Genomic DNA, 13,582 nt, shown 5'->3' on the forward strand with positions numbered 1-13,582 from the left:
CCTAACCCCACACCTGCTCCTGTTCCTCGATTCTCTTGGTCAATGAAACCACTATCCTCCCAGGTGTAGGAGCCTGGTGGCCACCTTTGGCTTCTCTGCCTCCCTCAGCCCCCTCACATACACTCAGTTACAAGTTCTTTCCTGGTTCTGTCCCCCATTCCACCTGTACTGCCATTGGTTTAGCCCTCATCTCCGTGGAACTCCCTCAAAAACCTCTCAGGGGCAGCCTCACTTTCCATCTTCTCTGCTTCCAAGACAGCAGCCTGAGGGGTTGCTCTAATGTTAAAACGTGGCCACGTCAGTCCCCACTTATGAGTTCTCAGTGCCCCTCCCCTCATCACTAGCTACAAGAAAAAAAATGCACACTTTAATGTGACAAACGAGACCCTTCATGGCCCAGCTCCTGTCCACATTTCCAGACTCATCTCCCATAACTTCCTGACTCACAGTTTTTGCTCCAGCAACACTGAAGTATAGACAACAAGAACTGGCTTTACATACATGGTTCCCTTTACCTAGAATTTATTACCCTCATTCCTTCACTTAACTTCACGCATCCTTTAAATTTCAGTTCAAGCTCATCTACTCCAGAGAGTATTACTTGATTTCCTAGGTCCAATACCTTCCCAGGCTGAGGACGTGACCCTCTCCTGACTCTCATCTAAAGATTGACTCTGGCTGGGCATGGTGGCTCATTCCAGTAATCCCAGCCCTTTGGAAGGTTAGGAGGGTGGATCACCTGAGGTCAGGAGTTCGAGACCATCCTGAACATGGTGAAACCCCATCTCTATTAAAAATACAAAAATTAGCCAGATGTGGTGGCATGCATCTGTAATCCCAGCTACTCGAGAGGTTGAGGCAGGAGAATTCCTTGAACCTGGGAGGCAGAGGTTGCAGTGAGCCAAGATCGCACCACTGCACTTCAGCCTGGGTGACAGAGTGAGACTCTGTCTCAAAAAAAAAAAAATATATATATATATAGACTCTCTGTATATATCTATATCTATATCTATATCTGTATCTGTATCTATACCTATATCTATATCTATATCTATATCTATATCTATATCTATATCTATATCTATATCTATATCTACATCTATAAAACAGTGGACTCTGTTCCACTCCAGCTCCTGGAAACCCAGTTGATCCTATCCCCAGAAATGAGTCCTATGACTAGCATGAATTGGGTGCTCAGCACATATTTACTGATTGAATATTGGTTAAATGACGGAGCATCCTCAGGAGAGCATTGCTATGGTTTGCATCATTTAGGGATTAAAGAACAGTGTGGTCTTTGGGGCACCATGGGACTTTTCCCTCTATAGGAACCTATGGCTACTAGCTTCCTAATAGTTGAGAAAGATCACTTTGTGATCATCTAGGCCTGCTGGACATGCTGGCATGAGAAAAGGGAAGAGACTGACTTCCACCAGTGAATATCTTTATGTCAGGTTCTGGGGATCAGGAACATCCTTGTTGATGAGACTTTAGGATGGGGAGTTTGGGGGGCTCGATGAGAGTAACCATTTTGTGTGGCTTCCAAGGAAGGGACACCCTGGCCTTGTGGGAGCTGGAAAGAGCTTTCTCTAGCTTATTTACTTTAACTGCAAGGCAGGGGCACGAGGGAGCTGGTGAAGTACTATGAGCCACTGTTCCCAGAGCAGAGGGGTGGAGAAATGCAGCAGGAAACGGAAACATTTAGGCCAAAAACATTTCAAGTATTTCAGCATCTAAGGATCAAAGTGGCCTCACTGACCTTTGGCTACTTGGAACTTTCACACCAGATCAGCCATCAGCAAAGTGAAAACTTGGTTTCTGTGTAGATGACACTGTTTATTCCCCAGGTGAGAAGAAAACTTCCAATGCAAAACACACAGAAAGGAGTGTTGGACCCAAATGACTAACTGGGCAGGCAAGCTGGATTTTGTCAGCTGCTGTCTGGCCATTGAGTTTTTCTCTTCCATCCCTTTTCTTGCCACAGCAGACTTTTCTAGATGCCTCCATTTTTCACTTGGAAAATGAGAGCTCTTAAGCTCTTTCCTTCTTTTCTCTTACACATCATGACTCCAGGAAAGAATCTAACTTTCACTGAAGCATCAATGACTTAAGAAGTGAATTCCAAGAGGAGAAATGGATATTTTTGCAGGAAATAAAGCCTTAAGCTTCTTCAGAAAAGAAAGTGAAAAGAGGAGTTATGCCCTGGAGAAGGCACTGGTCAGAGTGGTGAGACCCTGGCTCCTGTTCTGGCTGGGTAACCCCAGGCAGGGCACTTATTTTGTTGGGGGTTTCCTTATTTCTCAGGATGAAGGCTAGAACCAGATGTTCTCTTGGCTCCTTCTCTGATCTCATTTTCTATGATGCCAGAAATTCTTAGATCTGCCCCAAATTAATGTATATCTCTTATTCTAATTGAATAACATCCCAGGGTGCTGAGACAGTGTGCAATTGAGGTAATTAGACCATGCTCCTTAATTTGTTCAGAATCATAGAGCTAAGCAAGCCACTACTATCGCCATCATCACCCTGCCCCCAACCACCATTATCATTATCACCACCATCACCCCCACAACTATCACCACCACCATCAATACCACTACCAACACCACTATCGTCAACTCCCCACACAACTACCATCACCGCTACCACCACCACCAACACCACTACCACGATCATCACCACCATTATTGTCACCTCCCCACACCACTACCATCACCACTATCACCACCACCACCACCACTACTCCTATCACCACCACCACCACCACCACCACCATCACGACTATTGCTACCACCACCACCATCAACACCATGATCATCATCACCACCATTGTCACCCCCCACCACCACTACCATCACCACTATCACCACCACCACCATCACCTCCACTGCCACTACCATCATCACCACTATCACCACCACCACCACCTACCACCATTACCCCCACCACCATCACCCCACCACTACCACTACCACCACCATCACACCCCCCATCATCACCCCCACCATCACATTCCAACGTCATCGCCTCCACCATCACTACCACCACCACCACCACAATAATCACCCCTACTACTGCCACCACTATTACCACCACCACCAGCCTCACCATCCTACCGCCACCATCATTACCCCATTACCACCATCACCAGCACCAGCACCAGCACCAGCATCACTGTCCTACCACCACCATCACCACCATTACCACCATCATCACCACCACTACCATCACCTTCATGAGAAATAAAGTTCTACTTTTTAAAATGGGAAAATTTATAAAAATGTCTTAATTTGAGGGACTGATGTTAATTCCAGGAAACATTCTGGAATGGGATGTGGAATGAGCTTTTAGGATTGAAGCTGTGATTTCAAGGAACCAACATGGAATCACTGAAATTAGTTTATGTCAGACCAACAAAATTGCTTCTTTGACAAGATTATTGGACGGAAGATCAAGGAAATACCAGTGATGAAGAATATTTGGACTTTATCAAGACCTTTGATAAGATTCCTCTAATAATGTTGAAAAAGATGAAGAAATATGTGCTCATTTATAGTACAGAAAGCTGAATAAATTTTCGAAGTAAGTGCTGTTTAATTATTGAATTAATATCTATGTTTAGGGAACATACAGTGGAATGCCTCAGAATCCTATAGTGTTCATTATTTTTATTGATGACTTAGATAAAGAGGTCGTGCTCTTCAGATTCAGAGATGGCAGAAAGCTGGCTAAGAGGGCCAGTAAATACACTGGATGATAGAATCACAGCCAGAAATATCTGGACCAGTTGGCAAGGCAGACCGAACTGAACAAGATAAAATGAGAAACAATGCACAGTCTCTAGAGTGGCTGTGAGGGGGTGTGGGCAAGTATGGGGTGAAGGCGAGCAGGTGGGCAACGCAGTTCAAGAGCAAGTTTAAAAGAGAATTGGGTTACTTCAGTTGATATTAAGCTCAACAGGTGTCAATGGTGTAGATTCTTAATTAGACCTTAAAGAGTTTTAATAGAAATAGGAAATAGAATGAGGAGGTGGTAATTTCAGTCTTCTCCATGCTGATTAGGACTCCCTTGAAATTTTGCACTTTATTCTTTAAGAATAAAGAAATTAGAGAAAACTAGGACAAGAGTGATGATAATAATAGTGAGGGCACTGGAGCAAATGGCCCATGAGGTAGGGTGGAGCAGTGAAAAGGGTATTGGCCAGAGAGTTGAGAGCCAAGTTACCCCATTAATAGGCTGCGAGATCTTAAGAGCTGGTTCAGGACTCCCTGAGGGGAAGCACAGACTATGGTGGTGGACTGGTCTGCTCTTGTAGGTTTTGTTCCCCCGGTCAGGCCACACTATGGGTGGGTTCCTTTCTCCCTCCCTCACCCATCCAGGGACAGGTTCTCTTAAGACCCCTGAGCAAAATTTTGCACTCTTGATATGTGATTCAGAGTCATAAATTATACCCATTGTTTCTCTTGGAAAGCTTTCAAAAGTCCCCTTTCTGTGATTTCCAAGGAAGCCAAGATGGTGGCAATCCTAATCCACATCACCACACACGGCAGTTATTGAGGCAGTAAAGCGAAAGGTCCAAGAAAAAAAGAGAAGATAAATAAAGAGAAAAGGCTTTGAAATCATATAGATCTGAGTTTCAATCTCAGTCTCTCCTATCAGCTTTGTGACCATAGGCAAATTACTGAAACTTTCTGAGACTCAGTTTCCTTATCTGTGAGATGAGGTTAATACCAGGAGTGTAGTGATGTGAATATCAGGTGAAGCTATGCGTGTACAGAACATAGCACAATGTGGGACTCAGAGTCAGTGCCCAATAAGTGCTATTGCTAATATTACTACAACATTTACTACCACCATCCCTCCTTTATCTTTCTCTCCCTTATCTCTTCTGGGCTAGGCACTGTGCTAGTGCAGAGGACACAGTGGAAAACAAGACAGACATAGACACACACTTTGCTTGAACCAAGCTTACACTCTAGCACAGTCCAGTTAAACTTTTTGCAATGATGGAAATCTTTTAAATGTGCATTCTCCAATATGATAGCCAGAAATCACATGCTGCATGTAAGCACTAGCAATGTGACTGGTGTGACTGAGGAACTGAATTTTAAATTTCATTTAATTTTAATGAACTTAAGTTAAACACGGAAATAGTCACATGTGAAAACAGACAGCACAGCTCTAGACACCTTTCAGATACATTTCTGGGACTGACTAGCCTGAGCAGAATAAAGGTACACTGAAAGAGAAATGCACATAAAGCATCCAGTACAGGACCTGGAAAATTCTCTTATTTGTTCATTCATCACATTTAATTGTTGACTATGGATTGGCACTATCTTAGGTGCTGGGGATACAGAAAAGAATTAGACATGGTCTCTGCCTTCAGGGGGCTCATAGTTCAGTGCGAGATATGCAACTAGTGACTTCACCACAGCGAGGTAAGCTTACTCACAGGTGCTATGGATTCAGCCCTAGGGTGGGCTTCCCTGAAGGATGTTTCAGGACCTGAGCTGAATCTTGCATAAATTGATCTCAGAGTGGGAGCAACAACAGGTTATATTCCAGGGCTACTAAACCCACTGCTGGTGGCACAGGTGGCTTGGAGATCAACCAGGCTCTAGGAACAACTCGTAGCTAGGGCCAGTTTGTTTTCTTCTAACCCTTTTGTGTGTGTGTGTGTGTGTGTGTGTGTGTGTGTGTGTGTGTGTTTTATTGCCTAATTCAATCTCTCTTCTGCCAGCCACATTTTGTTTCCACCTGAGGACATTTTTTTTAAATGATGGGTATAACCTTATTTTTAAATTGTTTTATTACTATTAATAGTTACTAGCCTTGATTTTTTTTTTTTTTTTTTTTAGTCAGACAAACTCTGTTACTTATAAAGTGACATCAGCTCTCACTGTGGTTGGGTGTGGAATTCTGATACTTGGTACAAATAAACAACTCTTTGAATACGGCTAGTATGTGAAGAAGCTGTTGCTGATGGGTTAAGCTTGCTGAACCTGGCTGTGATCATGATGTACGTTCACAGGAGTAAGTGTTGTTATAATGACTTGTATGGAGAAGTGGGACATTATACACATTTGTATATTTTACATGATGGTTTGATTTGTTCAAAGTTAGTATGTGACATTTAGCTAGAGAATTCTGCAGCTGATACTTGCTCACATAAAAATAGGTACAGCTTTATGTTGTATGGTTTCCATAATCACTCCTGAGTGTATAAAGCAAGGTGATATGTGTGATTCCTTCTTCCGTGAGACTGAAGAATGCTCACATGATGTGGCTTGGTCTTGTGGGGCCCTGGCCTATTTGAATTCCTAAAGGTCATCTGCTTGAACTATGGCCGAGTTGCTTCTGGTGAATGGAATCGTAAATTAGTATACCCTTTTTGAAAAGTGGCTTCTCATATATACTGTGAGCCTTAAAATATTCATGCCCTTTGGCCTGGTGATCTATTTCTAGGCATCTATCCAAAGGAAGTAATGGGAAGTGTGTGCGGTAAAGACTTTGCCCAGAGTTATTTGTAGTTGCTAAAGACAGGAAGCAACTTAAATAACTAACAGTGTAATAATATGCAGCCAGGAAAACAATGTTCATGAAGGTCTTTTGCTACAACACTAATTCAGAAAAAAGCAGAGAAGCAATAGCTACAGGGGCTCAGCAACCATACTTTTGAGTCAGACAGCCTAGGTTTGAATCTTTATTCTGCCACGTACTAGCCATGTAACTTGGGCAAGTCACCTGAAGCCTTAGAACCCTAGAAAAAAGCAACCCTAGAAAAATGGGATTGATAGTAATAATACTCACCTCAGAGGGACTCCTGAGGATTAAAGGACATAATGAATATAAAATTTAACACCATGCAAAGTATACTTATTAGGCACCCAATAAATGCTGGCTCTCTATGGATTGTGTGATTTCAAGGCATAAAAATAGATGGAAAGGAAATATGCCAGTATATTAATGGTGTGGGATGGGAGTGGTAGGATCACGGGTGATTGATTTGTTCTTCGCATACTTTTCAACTTCCCAATTTTTTGGCAATGAGCATGAATTACTTTTATACTAAAAGAGTACATTATAATGATGTAATACAATAAGATATACATTTTAAAAGTTTTAAAGTTTTACCACAAAGAAAGGGTACTTCCCCACCCTTTTCCGCCTTCTCTTCCAGGGGAGGAGATGGGGCCAGCATCCACCAACTCCCATCAGTAGGAGAGGGGAGAGTTGCTGGCTTCTGGGTTCTTTCCTCACAGAGGCTCACGCATGCACAGCCTGGGCCTCTGGGAGTGTCCGGGTTGGAGGGATCCTTGCCATCTGTTGATGGTGTCGCGTAGGGAGTTGGAACAGTTGGGGAAGCTAGAACAGATGATCTTAATAGTTACTCACATTTCTGGGAGTCTAGATTTCAAGACACACTCATGTTTATCGTTTTCTCCTCATGTCTTGGTTGATCTGAACCAACCGCTCCATAAAATTCTAAGGTAGGAAAGACTCATCTACTAGCTTCCCACCCTAAAGCCCCTCCCAGAAAAATACCTGTAGTAATGCCTGTAGTGCTGGGCGTAAACGTTAAGGGTGATTGGCAAAAAAGACATAGATCAGGAGTATGACTGGGAAGTTAGCTTAGTTGCAGCCACTTTATTTAAGGAGTATAATTTATATTTGGACTGGAATCTCCAGCAAATGGAGTCTTTTAATATAACAAACAGTGAAGTACCTTCCTACGTTAGACACATGCCTGGAATGAGAGGGACATAAAATATAAAGGGGTCTTTATATTTTATAAGACAACCCAGGTGTCTGTGCCTGGGTTCATGACCAAACCTTGACATTTGCCCTCTATGATCTAATTTCCTTCATTGACAACCAGGGTGCCCTGTGTGCCAGCAAGTGGCTCTGCCAGCTGTATTTTACAGACCGAGAATCCCAAGCACCAAAATAACAAAGTTGATTCCCCCATCCAGACCAGAGGGGCCGTTTCCAGTCCTGTGTCCTGATCGCTGTCTCTCATCATGACCCCTGGTGTTCACCTCCAGATCCAAAGTGTCGTCGCCAAGCCCCCAAAATAAAGGAATGACAAACAGCCCTCCCAGGCCCTCCTCCCCACAGAGAGGTCATCGTATGCTAATGAAGTCCGAGGAGGCAGCGGCGCAGCGCGGGAGAGCGCGCCCACGGGTTCACAGCGCTCCAGGGCACCACTGCGGCGCAGCCACAAATCGCCTCGCGCTGCAGCAGACCCTCCCGCCGCGGGGGGCGACTGGGGGAGGGGTCTCGACCGCCACCCTGAGTTCCGCAGCTGGATCCCTCCCATCTGGGAGGTGGTTCTAGCTCTGGTCCCACGCTTTCCACTGCAGTGATGGTGGGGATGGGGGTAGCACGTCAAATCACCTGTAGGGCTTTTTAGAACTCCACAGCCCCCTCCCCTAATTCTATTCCACTAGTTCAAACGAAGAAAATCTCAGACTAGGCAAGGAGAGGTGGACCGGCGGAGTCTGCGAAAGCACCACAGGTGACTCCGGGTACGCACTCCTCAGGACACAAACACACACACGGACACATCTTGTGACTCTGAGACTACACAGATCAGCCTTAGATTCGACCCTTTCCTCCTTTATTCTCTGAGGTATCCGTGTTCTCTTCAGCTTCCCTTTAAGTCGCCCTGCCCAGGGGCTTTGTGGAGTGCCCCCAAAGTCCTAGAACCCCGCGGGACGGTCGGAGGCTTTGGCGGCCAGACATTAGGAAAAGCATCCCCTGCTTCTCAGACTGCCTGGAGCGCGAACTGGATATCAAGGAGCCAAGGTAAGTCCAGAAGAAGAAGGAAATCCGACCAGTTGCTTTAGCAAACTGCCTGGAGCAAGGCCGCCTCCCACCCGCACAGCTTTGAGGCTTGAGGGGGCCTCTCAGTCGCAGAGAGAGCCGAGCCCCACCCTGTGCCTTCCCCAAGCCTGCACCCCTCGAGCGGGGCATCCCTTCCTGCAGGGCTTTGTGGCAGGTGGAACTGTCCGGGTGGGCGCCGTGGCTTTGGCTGCAGCCCCTTCCCTGGCCGCGGGACCGGCTCCCTCTTTGCCCTCCTTTTCCAAGTTGCTGCACCGGGCGCTCCCTAAGCCGGGGACCCCCTCCGCCGCGCCGGCCGCCGTCTTACCTCACCAGGCAACACTTGGTTGCGCGGTGGCCCGGGGCGCTCCTTCCTCGCGGTGTATTCCCTTACTTGGGAGGAAAGAGGAACCGAGAGACAGAACGGGGACCGAAGCTGGCCTCTGGGCGTCTTCCCGCCCGCGCAGCCCTCTCGGGGGAGGGGGATGCAGCCCGAGTGGGTGCCGCGGAGACCAGGCGGCCAGGCTGTGGCTGGCAGCGCCGGGGTCTTCACCCTGTGCTCGGGGTTCAGCAGCTCCAAAGCCGTCTATCTCCGTGGCCCGCTACTACGGCACTGCGGCTCTGTGCCCTGCCCCTCGCAGCCTGGCAAGTCCAGCTGCCACTCTCACTGCGGAGCCCTGCCCCCGGGCGCAGAGCCCGCCCCCGCCACACACACCGGCGCGCGCGCGTACACACACGGCACACACAGACACGCGCTCCCACACATGCACACGCGTGCGCACACACGAATGTGGATCCGCTCGATGGGAACCTGACCCCCTTTGGTGCAACTAGGGCGCGGACATCATTAGGACGCTTTTTACTGACAGAGCTCGGTTTGGGAGGAGGAGTTACAGGCTTAGGAGTGCGGAGAGGATGCAACAGTGGTGGGTACCAGAGGGCCCCTGACCCCGGAGGCAAAGGACAACTGTTTGACAAATAAATACCGACTGGGCATTTCCTTTTCTCAACTCAGGTCAAGGCTACCGTAATATCCCGACCAAATCGAAGAAAAAATAAAAATATAAAATCAACAAGTTCTCTTTGTTTCCCAGGAACTCAGTATCTCTAGGCTCCAAATCACTGGCCCTGTCCAGAGGCTCATTTCTGACAACCTTGACTTCGGTGGCAGTGGATTGGTGGCCGTTCAACTTGAAAAGGTTTTCCCCTCGTAGCCTGGTGGAGACTGGCACAGCCTGCCTGAGCTGGACTCTGTTGGATGGGTCGGGTCTCTGGGTGTGTTTAATTCCCATTCTCCTTTGCTTTTAGGTGACCTTGGACTGTATTCCTGCAGAACAAATAGATCTCTTCTTTTTTAAAAATGTAGAAAAGCACAGAAAAGACGCTGGGGTGAGGGGTCAGGGGGAATAGGGGAGCTACATTAGTCAAGGCACTGTGACTTGTTGCTACTCTTTCCATGACGTGCATGTCCACGTGAGGGGGTGATGGTGGTGGTGACACTATTTCAGGCATGTCACACAGCAGGATGACTTCTGTCCATTTCACACCACATTTAGAGTCATTAGGAGTTTAGACTGTCATCCTTAAAATATGTGGAGTTTACTCGTTTCCACAGCCGAGAATTCTTTTCTGCCAGTGGGCAGTGAAGGTCCCTGGGCCAGCACTGTAGCCAAGAAAAGCTTTCTGCAGAGTGTGGAGGCGCCGAGGGGCTCTGGGTGTCTGTGCATTTGGGGAAGAAGCCTCAAACACGAATGTCAAGCAGCCCTGAGGACCCTGTTGGGTGGTGTCCATACTAGGCTATCTGCAGGCAGGCTGGTGAGGCAGATGAGAAACAGAGCTGAGAGATCCCCTTAAGGTTCCACACAGTGATGAAGACAGAGCTGATACCAAAACTCCGTGTTTGCGACTCCTCTTATCCTCTGGGTCTTATCCATTCTATCACCCTGGGTCGCTTCTCAAAGTTCCCTTCCACTAGGCTGAAATAATCTTGGTGAGGGTGCCTTCAAAGTTCTTCCTTGTCCTTTTTTGTTTCCTCTTCAGTCACTGACTCATTCATTTTACAGCTATTTATTAAACTCCTACTCTGTCTTCAGGTGCTTCCCCGTAACTCCAGTCCTGGGCCTTACTTGGGAAGAAAGAACTGAGAGACAGAAATGGTTTAGAACTGTCCTTGTCCCTGGAAGAGGGAAGCCCTGAGCACAGGTTTCTGGTATATACTTCCACCCTGCTAGGTTGCGTGGATGTGGAAGACACAATCCTTGCTTTTTTTGACTGCATGCTCAATGGAGGAAAATGCACATACATGTCACAAGAAAAACATTCTGGCTGTCTATTCTTGACTCCTTCTAAAGAAGGCTAAACTGAAGGAGACCCTGTGTTTGGCTGAGCATCATAATGGACTTGGGGTACATGTTTGCAAGTAGGTGTTAGGACAACATTGAGTTGCTCTGCCTATTAGGACAGGAAGGAAATAAATTGAATGGAACCAATGAGGAAGACATGCAGAGACTGAGTGTGGAACCTCAGCTTGGTTGAGAGCACATTGGGGAAGGGTAATGAGAGGGGAGGAGCTCTGAGGACAGGGTCGCCAAGCAACTTGCCTGAGAACAGGCAACAGGGTTGCCAAGTTGTCCAGGGATTTGGACAGGGGAGATGCTTGCAAGGATTGGTAAGTAGTTTGCTGTGGGGTGGGCTATGAAAGCCGCTGGTCCTATGAAATAAATCATTTGTAAAGTCAACATTATTCATCAGTTTGTTTGCAAATGGATTCCTTTGGGATCAGGATGGAGCCAAATGATGCATCTGAGTTGCTGCAGGATGATTTCAGAGAAGGCTGTGTGGACTGAGTTACATGCTAATAACATGGAGGAAAAGGGTGGTAATAGAGGCTGAAGCAATGTGGAAGGCAAAGAGGGATGGGGCGGGAAGAAGCACCAAGAACAATTAGCGCTAATGGACGCATCATGGAGGAGGTAGGGTTTGCAATGGGATTTTAAAGGGGAATAGAGATCTCACTTAAAGATCAACAGGACAAGGGCAATCTAGGCTGGAAGAAAGGAAAAGCAGAGAAGTAGGACAATTCATGGTGAGTTCTGAGTCTTCCAGCACAAGAAAAGAAGGCTGGGACAGTATTGTGGGAGTCTCCAAATGCTCTTCCGGGAGCATAGACTTGGGTTCCACAGTGAGGAGCTATGGCAGGTGTGGATTTTTTTGTTGTTTGTTTTTGATGGGAAATGAGCTGGGAAGCAAGCTTGGAAGTATCTGATGCCAGCTTTCCCAAGGTAGGCCTTCCCCATCAGAATGGAGCACTGTGGGGGGGAAGTCCTTGTTGCTGCTCTCATGAGGAGCCAGAGCCCAGGTGGCTTATGTGGCTCACTGCACAGGACACTCAGCTAAGGGGCTGAAAGCCAACTCATGCCCCACTTGCCCAGCCACACAACCTGGCAGGGTCATGTCTGCCTGGAGGGAGGGATGCCTTTTCTCTAATTTGCATGGGCTGACAGAGGCCCTGCAACTGAGCTCCTTATTTGAAAAGGCTGAAGCTACAGTGAAACAAGTGAGGATTTATTGGGCATTTGCTGTATGTGCAAACATAAGGTAAAGCAGAAAGAGTCTTGAGGTCAGGACTATCTGTGAGTCTGAGCATGTCTCTGCTCTGTGGTGACACCCTGAGACATACTGCAGGGTACAGAGGGGGAAGCTTAGTGCCTCCCCTCAAAGATTTTGCAATCCATGTCAGTTATAAAACAAACGCTCCACTGGTTAAGAAACAATGAATGACAGTATGGAATCAAGTGCCAAATTGTACAGGTCAGATTCTCAGGGCTTGAGAAGGAGACCTCCTCTGGGCTGAAAGAGTCAAGGAAGGCTTCATGGAGGAGGAGGGCTGGGTTCGGCAGTGGAGCATGTATATGTTGGTTCTCAGCCAGAGAAAAGACCTGTGAACAAAGAGCCAGAGGAAACAAAGCTGGGGGCTTCTGAGCGTGGATTTTTAGCCCCCACAGCCACCCTAATGCCATTCCCAATTGTAGCCCAAGCGCTGTGATGAGTCACCCTTGTTTCTGAGAGACGGGGCATTTTTGGATGTTTAACTGGTTCAACACTTTACATTCCCTGAGACTTCAATGTTGGCAGCTCACACTCACCATGTTGCTCTGGGAACACATCATCCAAGCCAGCAGCTGATGCCTGATCTCCATTGCCAAGGCAAAGCGAGGGCTGAGTCAGGTACCTGTGTCTGGAAATTTTTAGTCCCACTGTCTCTGACAAGCTGAGTGAACAGCACTTGACAGTTGGAGCACAGCTGAGTTCAGGGTCACCAACCGCAAGGTGGGCTGGGGGGGTTCTGCTCGCCTTCTTAGGCCTCACTTTTCTCATGTACAGAACACAAAGGATTATACCAGATTATCTCCAAGCTGTCTTCCACCTAATATTTTATGATCTCATAATTAATAGGATCTTTCCATGTTATCAAGCAATGACAGGATGGGAACAGATATTAGCCAAGTCCTGACCTTAACTTTCCTCTTGGTTTTGACTGTGAAGGCTGTGGTGGAGTGAGACTGTGGGTTGGAAACAGGAGAAGCAGGAGCTCCTGGTCACAGTTTTGCCATGAATGGGATTTGGGATCCAGCCCTGGGAATGTAGGCAGAAGAGTCCCTCATTTTAGTTTTCTTAGTAAAATAAGGAGGCTGGAAATGGTCCCTAAAACCCTTTCTGGCACTGATACTCTGTTAAGTACTAGCAACTGAACAAC

General features: G+C 46.9%; 1 protein-coding gene across 2 annotated transcripts in view; it reads right to left on the bottom strand.

Annotated features, from left to right (window-relative positions):
- DGKG (diacylglycerol kinase gamma) overlaps positions 1-9,453 on the bottom strand; it is a 213,117-nt gene extending 203,664 nt beyond the window's left edge. For both annotated transcript variants that reach the window (XM_063722379.1, XM_024245332.3), the window contains exon 1: positions 9,155-9,453. The gene's annotated coding sequence lies outside the window, so the exon portion shown is untranslated. The remainder of the gene's footprint in view (positions 1-9,154) is intronic.
- Between the last annotated feature and the right edge of the window lie 4,129 nt (positions 9,454-13,582).

This window comes from Pongo abelii, chromosome 2, assembly GCF_028885655.2.
Source record: "Pongo abelii isolate AG06213 chromosome 2, NHGRI_mPonAbe1-v2.0_pri, whole genome shotgun sequence".
Classification (NCBI taxonomy): domain Eukaryota; kingdom Metazoa; phylum Chordata; class Mammalia; order Primates; family Hominidae; genus Pongo; species Pongo abelii.